This window comes from Desmodus rotundus, chromosome 6 (assembly GCF_022682495.2).
Source record: "Desmodus rotundus isolate HL8 chromosome 6, HLdesRot8A.1, whole genome shotgun sequence".
Taxonomy (NCBI): Eukaryota; Metazoa; Chordata; class Mammalia; order Chiroptera; family Phyllostomidae; genus Desmodus; species Desmodus rotundus.
This window is the reverse complement of record NC_071392.1, coordinates 59,536,086-59,546,933: the sequence shown is the minus strand read 5'-3', so window position 1 is coordinate 59,546,933 and position 10,848 is coordinate 59,536,086. Positions and strand designations below refer to the sequence as shown.

The 10,848-nt window shown below is 44.9% G+C and overlaps 1 pseudogene; it reads left to right on the top strand.

The window, feature by feature from the left end:
* Positions 1-492: 492 nt before the first annotated feature.
* LOC112300225 (putative deoxyribonuclease TATDN2) lies at positions 493-9,623 on the top strand (annotated as a pseudogene).
* Positions 9,624-10,848: the final 1,225 nt, after the last annotated feature.

Here is a 10,848-nt window from a genome sequence, read left to right as displayed (position 1 = left end):
CACCGGATGGGGGCAGGGTCGGGTGGCAAGTGGAGAATGGGAGGGGGGCGGGGGGATATCCAGGCCCTGGGGTCTGCGGGGCCCAGGACTGGGCGGTGGAACAGGAGGTCAGGTAGGGTGGGGTGTGTTATGAGGTGGCAGACCCTGGCATCTCCGGCTCCTGAGTGCCAGCCTGGGCTGGTCGGGGGAGTGCAGTACTGGGTAGGCTCCCAGCCCTTGGGGCCCTCCCTTGAGCTGCCTTGCAGGACTCTGGGTGGTGCGCCCGCCCTTGGCTTGCGGGTTTGGCTGCTCTGTGTAGGTCTTCAAGCGCCTGTAGTATTTTTGAAACACTTTGACATCTCTGAAGGGCTTTGTATTGCAACTTAAATCAAAGTGCTTTGTAGTCGCGGAAGCGCTTTGACATCTCCAAGGGAGCACAGTATAAACTGAAGCATTTGGTAATCGTGGAAACATGTTGTGGGCTTGGAAACTGAGCAGAAGCCTTTAGTAAATCTTGCAGCGTTTTTAGTTCTCTGAAAAGCTTTGCCAACTCAGGCCTAGAGAACTGTGATGGGCAGTGGAAAGAAGGGCGGAAGGTGCTCATGGCGTCACAGTGGCGCAAGGTCAAGTACCACTGGAGTAGCACTTCCAAAGGGTGTTCCCGCAAGCGTAGCTGCCTCCAGGAGACCAGTGATGTGGCCCCCTCCAGACGGCCAGCTCAAAGCACTTGCATAGCGTTCTGGAGGGACCAGCAGCCCCAAGCTCCTGAAAGCTCAGAAGGAGGACAATGTGGCCTGCACACGGAGGTTGTCCTGGGACTCATCCTGCCCCAGAAATACCTCCTCCTCTTTCTCCTCACATTCCTCTGGCATAGGTGTGGACGGGGCTGCGTCCAAAAGCTGCCTAGTTCGGAGCACACGGGGTTTTCTTTCGTCAGGGGGATCCCCTCTGTGCCCTGCCAACCCCTCTCTAGACGAAATGGCTTCTCTAGAAGATGAAACCTGCAGCCTTAAGGTTAATTTCAGAAGATGGCGGCAACATAGGTGGGAGCAGAATCCACTTCCCCTCAGCGCCAGGGAAATACCTAGCTGATCTGAGGAGCAGAGCGAACAGCCAACAGTACTCCAGCATATACGAAGATTAGAGACCAAAGATAGAGGACATTGAAAGATCTGACGGTAAGAAGAGTGCTCAAGGACAATAAGGTCCCCGGGACCCGGGACCGCGCGGTACAAGGGCTGCAGAGGCGCCAGCCCTGGCGCAGGGGCTGCTGCAGGAGTCCTGGGAGAGGGCCAGGCTGCGCTGTGAGCAGCCAGGTGCTTGATTGGACCAGGGGGGCTTGAAAAGGAGGAATTTCTCAAAAAGAAAAAGAAAATAGAGACACTCAGGGGCTAGTTAGAGAACTCTCGGTGGTGGCCGAGGCCCCTGGCGCCCCTCCCCCCTCCGCCCCTGGAATGGGAACGGGGAACGCGGGATAAGCAGCACCGGCGCTCACCTGAAGTCTGGTTGCGCGCGGTAGCGCGCGCAGATTAGCGAACGGGGCCCATACGTGAAACCCCGGAGGGGCGCCCACACCTGAAACCTCCGAGATCTTTTGGAGCAGAGACTAGCTGCTCCACCCACAGACCCAAAACCTCGGAACCGAGGACCGCGTGATTCGGTCCCAGGGCGGCCCCGCCCGCCTGAGAGACTCAAGCCCAGGGCGGCTGGATCGGGCCCCCAAGCGTAGAGCCTCTGGCTCGGCGGCAGGCTGCGCGCTCACCAAGCGTAGGGCCGGCTGGATGCGCACTTCCCAAGCACAAAGGGGCTGGCGAGAGTCGTAACACCAAGACGGCTGAACCAGCAGCTTGCAGCGCGCCAGCCTCCCTAGCCTGGGCGGCTCGATTGGTCGGCCGGCTGCGCGCTCAGAGCCCAAATAACGTCACAAACCCGAAGCTGCTGGATTCCCCTGCTGCGCGCGCACGCGACCGGAGCCAAAGCGGCTGGAGCGGCCACTCGTGAGTCCCAAGAACAAAGCTGCTGGATTGGCTGATCAACGGCCTGATTGCCTGCCAGGGACCACACCTACAAAACAGTGAAGAGTGTGACCCAGGAAGGAAGAAAAGTGAAACCAATCCTTCCAACCAACCCCTCCCGTTGCACAGACAGGACAACAGCAGAAATAACCTGAACGGTTTAAAGCCAACAGAAGATTTTTTTTTTTCCCTTTTTTTTTTTTTTTTTCCCTTTTCCTTTCCCCCTGAACTCCTTCTTCCTCTCTCTCTCTTTTTTTCTTTCATTCGTTCTTCCTCCCATCCTTTACCATTTTTATGTTTTCTTCCTCCCTTCTTTTATCTATTTCTATGTTTTAATTTTTGTTAAAATTCCTTCTTATCTTGCCTCCGATCTTTCTTTAATCCTTCTTCCCTCCTTCCTCCCTTTCCTCCTTTCCTATTTCCTTTTTCCCTCCTTCCCATCTTTGGTTTTGTTTGTTTGTTTGTTTGTTTGTTTGTTTTTTCCTTTTCTTTCTCCCCCCCTTTCTATTTTTCCCACAGGTGCGACAACAAAACCTGGAGTGCTGAAAAGACTAGAGTTAGACCGTGTTAAACACATAAACGTCAGCTCAAGACCAGTGAGCACAGGAGAGTAAGGAGACAGCACCACCGAATCCCATTGGCATTCTACCATAGAAGTTCATATCATAAACCCAGGGATTCAGAACAAAGCAATTTAAGAAGCAGAGGCCAACAAGAAGAGCCTCACAAACAATGGGAAGACAAAGAAACAATTCCCAAATGAAAGGAAAGGAGGAAGTCTCAGAAAGAATACTAACCGAAAAAGAGGCAAGTCAACTATCAGATACTGAGTTCAAAGCAATGGTCATCAGGAAGCTCACTGAGCTCTCTGAGCTCAAAGAGAACTACCAGAAACTACAAGGAAACTACAATGAACTCACTGCAAACTATATCAACATGAAAAAGGAAATAGAAAATATCAACAAGAGCCAAGAGGAAATGAAGAATACAATTTCTGAATTGAAGAACACAGTAGAAGGAATTAAAAGCAGACTTGATGAAGCAGAGGATCGGATCAGCGAGCTGGAGGATAAAGTAGAAAAAAACACCCAGAAGGAGCAAGAAAAGGAAAAGAGGCTCAGAAAGAATGAAGAGGCAATAAGGGAAATGCAGGACAACATGAAACGTAACAATATCCATATAATAGGAATACCAGAAGGAGAAGAAGAAGAGCAAGGGATAGAAAACCTGTTTGAAAAAGTAATGATGGAAAATTTCCCTAATCTGAGGAGAGAAAAAGTCACCCAAATCCAGGAATCACAGAGAGTCCCAAACAAGAGGAACCCAAAGAGACCCACTGCAAGACACATCATAATTAAAATGGCAAATTTCCAAGACAAAGAGAGGATCTTAAAGGCAGCAAGGGAGAAAAAGGAAGTAACATACAAGGGAGCCCCAATAAGGTTAGCAACTGACTTCTCAATGGAAACGCTCCAAGCCAGAAGAGAATGGCAAAAAATATTCCAAGTAATGAGAACCAGAGGCCTCCAACCAAGACTACTTTACCCAGCAAGGCTCTCAATCAAGATAGAAGACCAAATAAAGAGCTTCCCAGACAAAAGAAGTCTAAAAGAATACAGCTCCACCAAACCAGCTCTGCAAGAGATGCTAAAGGGACTGCTTTAAGGAAAGGAAGGAAAAGAGAAAGACAGAGGAACACAGGTAGGAAATAATGGCAATGAATAACTACCTATCGATAATAACCTTAAATGTAAATGGATTAAATGCTCCAATCAAAAGACATAGAACAGCTGAATGGATAAGAAAACATGACCCACACATATGCTGCCTACAAGAAACCCATCTCAGGACAAAAGACTTACACAGACTGAAAGTGAAGGGCTGGAAACAAATTTTCCAAGCAAACGGACAGGAAAAAAAAGCAGGGGTAGCAATACTCATATCAGACAAAATAGACTTCCAAAGAAGGGCCATAAAGAGAGACCCAGAAGGTCACTTCATAATACTCAAAGGAAGAATCCACCAAGAAGACATAAACATTATAAATATATATGCACCCAACATAGGAGCACCCAAATACATAAAGAAAATCTTGGAGGATTTCAAGAAAGATATTGACAGCAACACAATTATAGTAGGGGATTTTAACACCCCACTATCAAAAATGGACAGGTCTTCCAAACAAAAGATTAACAAAGATATTGTGTCACTTAACAATACCCTAGAGGAAATGGACTTAACTGATATATACAGAGCTTTTCATCCCAAAGAAGCAAAATACACATTCTTTTCAAGTGTCCATGGATCTTTTTCAAAGATAGACCACATGATAGGACACAAAGCAACCCTCAACAAATTCAAGAAAATTGAAATCATATCAAGCATCTTCTCTGACCACAAGGGTCTGAAACTAGAAACCAACCCCAAGGGTAAAAACCCAAAACACTCAAAATCATGGAGACTGAATAGCATGCTATTAAACAATGAATGGGTCAAGAACGAGATTAGGGAAGAAATCAAAAACTTCCTGGAAACAAATGAAAACGAACTCACAACAACCCAAAACCTATGGGACACAGCTAAGGCAGTCCTGAGAGGGAAGTTCATAGCAATACAGGCCTACCTTAAGAAGTTAGAAACAGTTCACACAAACAACCTAACCCTACGCCTACAAGAACTGGAGGAACAACAACAAAGACAGCCCAGAGCAAGCAGAAGGAAGGAAATAACCAAGATCAGAGCAGAACTAAATGACATAGAGACTAAAAGCACAATTGTAAGGATCAATGAATCCAGAAGCTGGTTCTTTGAAAAGATAAACAAAATCGACAAGCCTTTAAGTAGGCTTATCAAGAAGAAAAGAGAGAGGATCCAAATAAACAGAATTAGAAATGAAAGTGGAGAGATTACAACTGATACCACAGAAATACAAAGGATCGTAAGAAATTACTATGAAGACCTATATGCTAAGAAATTTGAAAACCTAGATGAAATGGACACATTTCTAGAAAAATATAATCTTCCAAAACTGACTGAAGAAGAAGCAGAAAACCTGAACAGACCAATATCAGCAAAGGAAATTGAAGCAGTCATCAAGAAACTCCCATCACACAAAAGCCCTGGACCAGATGGTTTCACAGGAGATTTCTACAAAGCATTTAAGGAAGAACTAACCCCTATCCTTCACAGACTATTCGAAAAAATCCAAACTGATGGAAGACTCCCAAACTCTTTTTATGAAGCCAACATCATCCTAATCCCAAAACCAGATAAAGACACAACGAAGAAAGAAAACTTCAGGCCAATATCGCTGATGAACATAGACGCTAAAATTCTCAACAAAATATTAGCAAACCGCATCCAGCAATATATTAAAAAGATCATCCACCATGACCAAGTGGGATTCATCCCAGGGATGCAAGGATGGTACAATATTCGCAAATCAATAAACATAATACATCACATCAACAACAGCAAAGACAAAAATCACATGATCATATCAATAGATGCGGAAAAAGCATTCGATAAGATACAGCACCCATTTCTGATAAAAACACTCAGCCAAGTGGGAATAAAGGGAGCAGTCCTCAACATAATTAAGGCCATATATGAGAGACCTACAGCCAGCATCACATTCAATGGACAAAAACTTAGAGCTTTCCCACTAAGATCAGGAACAAGACAAGGATGCCCTCTCTCACCACTCCTATTCAACATAGTATTGGAAGTCCTAGCCACAGCAATCAGACAAGAAAAAGCAATAAAAGGCATCCAAATTGGAAAGGAGGAAATGAAACTGTCACTGTTTGCAGACGACATGATAGTGTACATGGAAAACCCTTTAGACTCCACTCAAAAACTACTCGACCTAATAAATGAATTTGGCAAAATAGCTGGATACAGAGTCAATACCCAGAAATCAAAGGCATTCCTGTACACCAACAACGAAACTGCAGAAACACAAATCAGGAAAAAAATCCCATTCGATATAGCAACAAGAAAAATAAAGTACCTAGGAATAAACCTAACCAAGGAGGTAAAAGACCTGTACTCAGAAAACTACACAACACTGAAGAAAGAAATTAAGGAAGATACAAACAAATGGAAGCATGTACCATGTTCATGGATTGGAAGAATTAACATCATCAAAATGGCCATACTACCCAAAGCAATTTATAGATTCAATGCAATCCCTATTAGAGTACCCATGACATATTTCACAGATATAGAACAAACATTGCAGAAATTCATATGGAACCATAAACGACCTCGAATAGCAGCAGCAATTTTGAGAAAGAAGGACAAAGCAGGAGGTATCACAATACCTGATATCAAACTGTATTACAAGGCAACGGTAATCAAAACAGCCTGGTACTGGCATAAAAACAGGCTCATAGACCAATGGAACAGAATAGAGAGCCCAGAAATAAACTCAAATCTATACGATCAATTAATATTTGACAAAGGAGGCAGGAGCATAAAATGGAGCAAAAACAGTCTCTTCAACAGATGGTGTTGGGAGATCTGGACAGCTACGTGCAAAAAAATGAAACTCGATCACCAACTTACGCCATACACGAAAATAAACTCAAGATGGATAAAAGACTTAAATATAAGCCGTAACACCATAAAAGTCCTTGAGGAAAACATTGGCAGGAAAATCTCAGACATTCCACGCAGCAACATCCTCACAGACACATCCCCTAAAGCAAGGGACATAAAGGAAAGAATAAACAAATGGGACCTCATCAAAATAAAAAGCTTCTGCAGGGCTAAAGAAAACAGTATTAAAATGAAAAGAGAACAGACAGAATGGGAAAGCATATTTGCCAATGATACCTCAGACAAGGGCCTGATCTCCAAAATATATAAAGAACTCACACGACTCCACTCCAGGAAGACAAACAACCCAATTAAAAAATGGGCAAAGGACTTGAACAGACACTTCTCCAAGGAAGACATACAGAAGGCCCAGAGACATATGAAAAGATGCTCAGCATCACTAGCCATCAGAGAGATGCAAATTAAAACCACAATGAGGTATCATCTCACACCAGTCAGAATGGCCAACATAAACAAATCCACAAACAAATGTTGGAGAGGATGCGGAGAAAAGGGAACCCTAGTGCACTGTTGGTGGGAATGCAGACTGGTGAGGCCATTGTGGAAAACAATATGGAATTTCCTCAGAAAACTAAAAATGGAACTGCCCTTTGACCCAGTAATTCCGCTGCTGGGATTATACCCTAAGAACACTGAAACACCAATCCAAAAGAATCTGTGCACCCCAATGTTCATAGCAGCACAATTTACAATAGCCAAATACTGGAAGCAACCGAAGTGCCCATCAGCAAACGAGTGGATCCAAAAACTATGGTATATTTACACAATGGAATTCTACGCAGCAGAGAGAAAGAAGGAGCTTATACCCTTTGCAACAGCATGGATGAAACTGGAGAGCATTATGCTAAGTGAAATAAGCCAGGAAGTGAGGGACAAATACCATATGATCTCACCTTTAACTGGAACATAAGCAATAGAAGGAAAAAGCAAACAAAATATAACCAGAGACATTGAAGTTAAGAACAATGTATCAATAGCAAGGGCGGGGGTGGGGGGGTGGGGGCGGGGACAGTGGGTAGAGGGGATTACAGGAACTACTATAAAGGACACATGAACAAATCCAAGGGGGAGGGTGGAGAGGGGGGAGGGAAGTGGGTTCACCTGGGGTGGGGTGAAGGGATGGGGGAAAAGGCATACAACTGTAATTAAATAACAATAAATAAATTAAAAAAAAAGAAAAGGTTAATTTCAAAGATAGTTCTCATAATTCCATGAACTCTGAGTTTGCAGCTGAAGCTGAAGGGCAAAATGATACAACCGAGGACCCAAACAAGGTTCAGAAAAGGAAGAAGGATAGACTTCGAGACCAGGGCTCTACAATGATCTACTTGAATGTTATCCAGGGCATCCTGGGAAAGTCAATGCCAAAAAGGAAGGGAGAGACTGTCACTAGGGCAAAACCAAACACAGGAGAGTGTCCCAACCGTGGAGAAGGACCAGCCAGGAGTGTCACTGTGTCTGCTCCTCAGAAAGAGAGTCAGCCCCAGAGGTCAGAGTGAAAGAGGGGAAAAAAGCTGTGCCAGAGAGGAGCAGCTTCTGTGACAGGAGAGTGGTGGTAGACCCTCAGGAGAAACCCAGGGAGGAGCCACTTGGTGACCGAAGGACAGTTATTGACAAGCGCTCTCCACCCCTAGAATTTTTGGATGACTCTGACTCTCATTTAGAATGCCAAAAGCCTAAAGGGAGGTGGTGATAGAGCACACCTCTTCAGGAAGTGACTGGTCTGACGTGGATGAGGTCTCCACAGTCAGATTCTCTCAGGAGGAGCCTATCTCACTAAAACTCTCAGCAGTTTCAGAGCCTTCTGCCTGCCCCACTGACTATGTCATGTACCCAGCTCATTTGTACAGTAGTCCTTGGTGTGACTATGCCAGCCATTGGACCAACAGTACCAAGCCTTCTAGCTACCCCTCTGCGGGCAGCAGCAGCAGTGACACATTGCAGGCTGGGAGGAGCAGCCGGGGCCTCCTGAGTGATTAGTCCCTCAACTCTACAGTGAGCTCCCAAAATACCTCCAGAGATCTGGAGGTGACAGAAGAAGGCAGATCCCAGAATTCTCGCTCATTTCATTTCTCCAGAAGCTTAGAAGAGCAGGTGAAGGAGAAAAGAACATTCCAGGAGTAGATGCCATCCCGTTCTTATGAAAGACACGCATCTAGCCCTCTGCCAAGGAGCCATCGGGAGCCATACTTAGAGGAGGGCTTCACTGATACCTACTGTCACTTGGACATGCTCTATTCCAAGTTGTCTTTCAAAGGGACCTTTAGCAAGTTCAGGAAAATTTATAGCAGCTCCTTCCCTAAGGAATTTCAGGGCTGCATCTCTGAGTTCAGTGATCCCAGGACACTGATAGATTGCCTATGGGAGGAGCTGTTGAAAGAGGATCTGGTTTGGGGGGGCCTTTGGCTGTCACCCTCATTTTGCCCATTACTACAGTGAGAGTCAAGAAAGAAATCTTTTACAAGCCTTACGACATCCCAAGGCTGTGGCATTTGGGGAAATGGGCTTGGGTTACTCTTATAAATGCACCACCCCTCTCCCAGAACAGCACAAGGTGTTTGAGAGACAGCTGCAGCTGGCATGTCTCTAAAGAAGCCCTTGGTGATTCACTGCCGAGAAGATGATGAAGATCTGCTGAGCATCATGAAAATATTTGTGTCCTCAGACTACAAGATCCATAGGCATTGCTTCATTGGCAGCTATCCGGTCATTGAGCCCCTGTTGAAACACTTTCCAAATATGTCTGTGGGCTTCACGGCCATACTGACTTACTCTTCTGCCTGGGAGGCCCATGAAGCTCTGAAACAAATCCCACTGGAGAGAATCATCGTGGAAACTGATGCCTCCTACATTTTGCCTCGACAGGTTCCCAAAAGCCTTTGCCAGTATGCCTACCCAGGCCTGGCCTTGCATACAGTTTGAGAGATTGCCAGGGTCAAACACCAGCCTCTCTCCCACACCTTGGCTACGTTGTGTGAGAACACCAGTCACCTCTACAGTCTTTAAGCAGAGGATGCTGGAGTCTCCTATGAAAGAACGACCAGTGACCTAACAGGACATAGGCGTCTCGCCTCTGCCTGGGTCCCAGGACAAGGGAGTGTTTAGAAAGCACATCGGAATGGAGAAAACCAGGACAGGAAACAGGATATTTTCCTTAAAACCTCATCATAAGGATTTTTCTTCTGGCTGGTGGGTGGGTGGGGTGGTGGGGTGCACTGGAGTGGGGTGAGAGGTGGGGGTTTGCTGCCCAGCCACATGCTCCAGGACAGTCAGGGAAGAAGAAAGGCTGGTAGAAGGGTGCAACAAGTGTGCCGATCCAGTGTGCCTATTCTCTACAGCCTGTGATTTTGAGCAGTTTGTGAAAAAATTCACCCTCCCACTCATAAAAAAAAAACAAAAAACAAAACATTTTCTGAGGTATCATTGGCAAACATGTTTTGCCATACGCTTGATTCTGTTTTCATTTTGATGCACTTTTCTTTAGCCATACATAAGCTTTTTATTTTGATCATCCAATTTCTTTATTCTTTCCTTTATGTCCCTTGCTCTAGGGGACATATCAGTGAAAATACTGCTGCATGGAATATCTGAGATTTCCCTCCCTATATTCTCCTTTACGACTCGTATGATGTTGCAACTCATATATAAGTTTTTTATCCACCTTGAATTTACTTTAGCATATGATGTAAGTTGGTGATTGAGTTTCCTTTTTATTACATGAAGTTGTCGAGACCTCCCAACATCATTTGTTCAAGAGGCTATTTTTACTCCATTTTATGCTTCTCCCTTTGTCAAATATTAATTGACCATAGAGACTTGGGTTTATTTCTGGGAACTTTATTCTGATCTATTGATCTATGTGTCTGTTCTTATAGCAATGGGGGACTCTTTTGATTATAGTGGCCTTGAAATATACTTCGATATCGGGCATTGTGATTCCCTCCTACTTTGTTCATTCTATTTTTAAAATATATTTATTGATTATGCTATTACAGTTGTCCCATTTCCCCCAGTTCACTCCACTCCATCCTGCATACCCCCTCCCTCCCACATTTATTCCCTATAGTTCATGTTCATGGGTCATACATATAAGTTCTTTGGCTTCTACATTTCCTATACTATTCTTACCCTCCCTCTGTCTATTTTCTACCTACAATTTATGCTACTTATTCTTTGTATCTTTCCCCCACTCTCGCCCTCCCACTCCCCTGTTGATAACCCTCCATGTGAT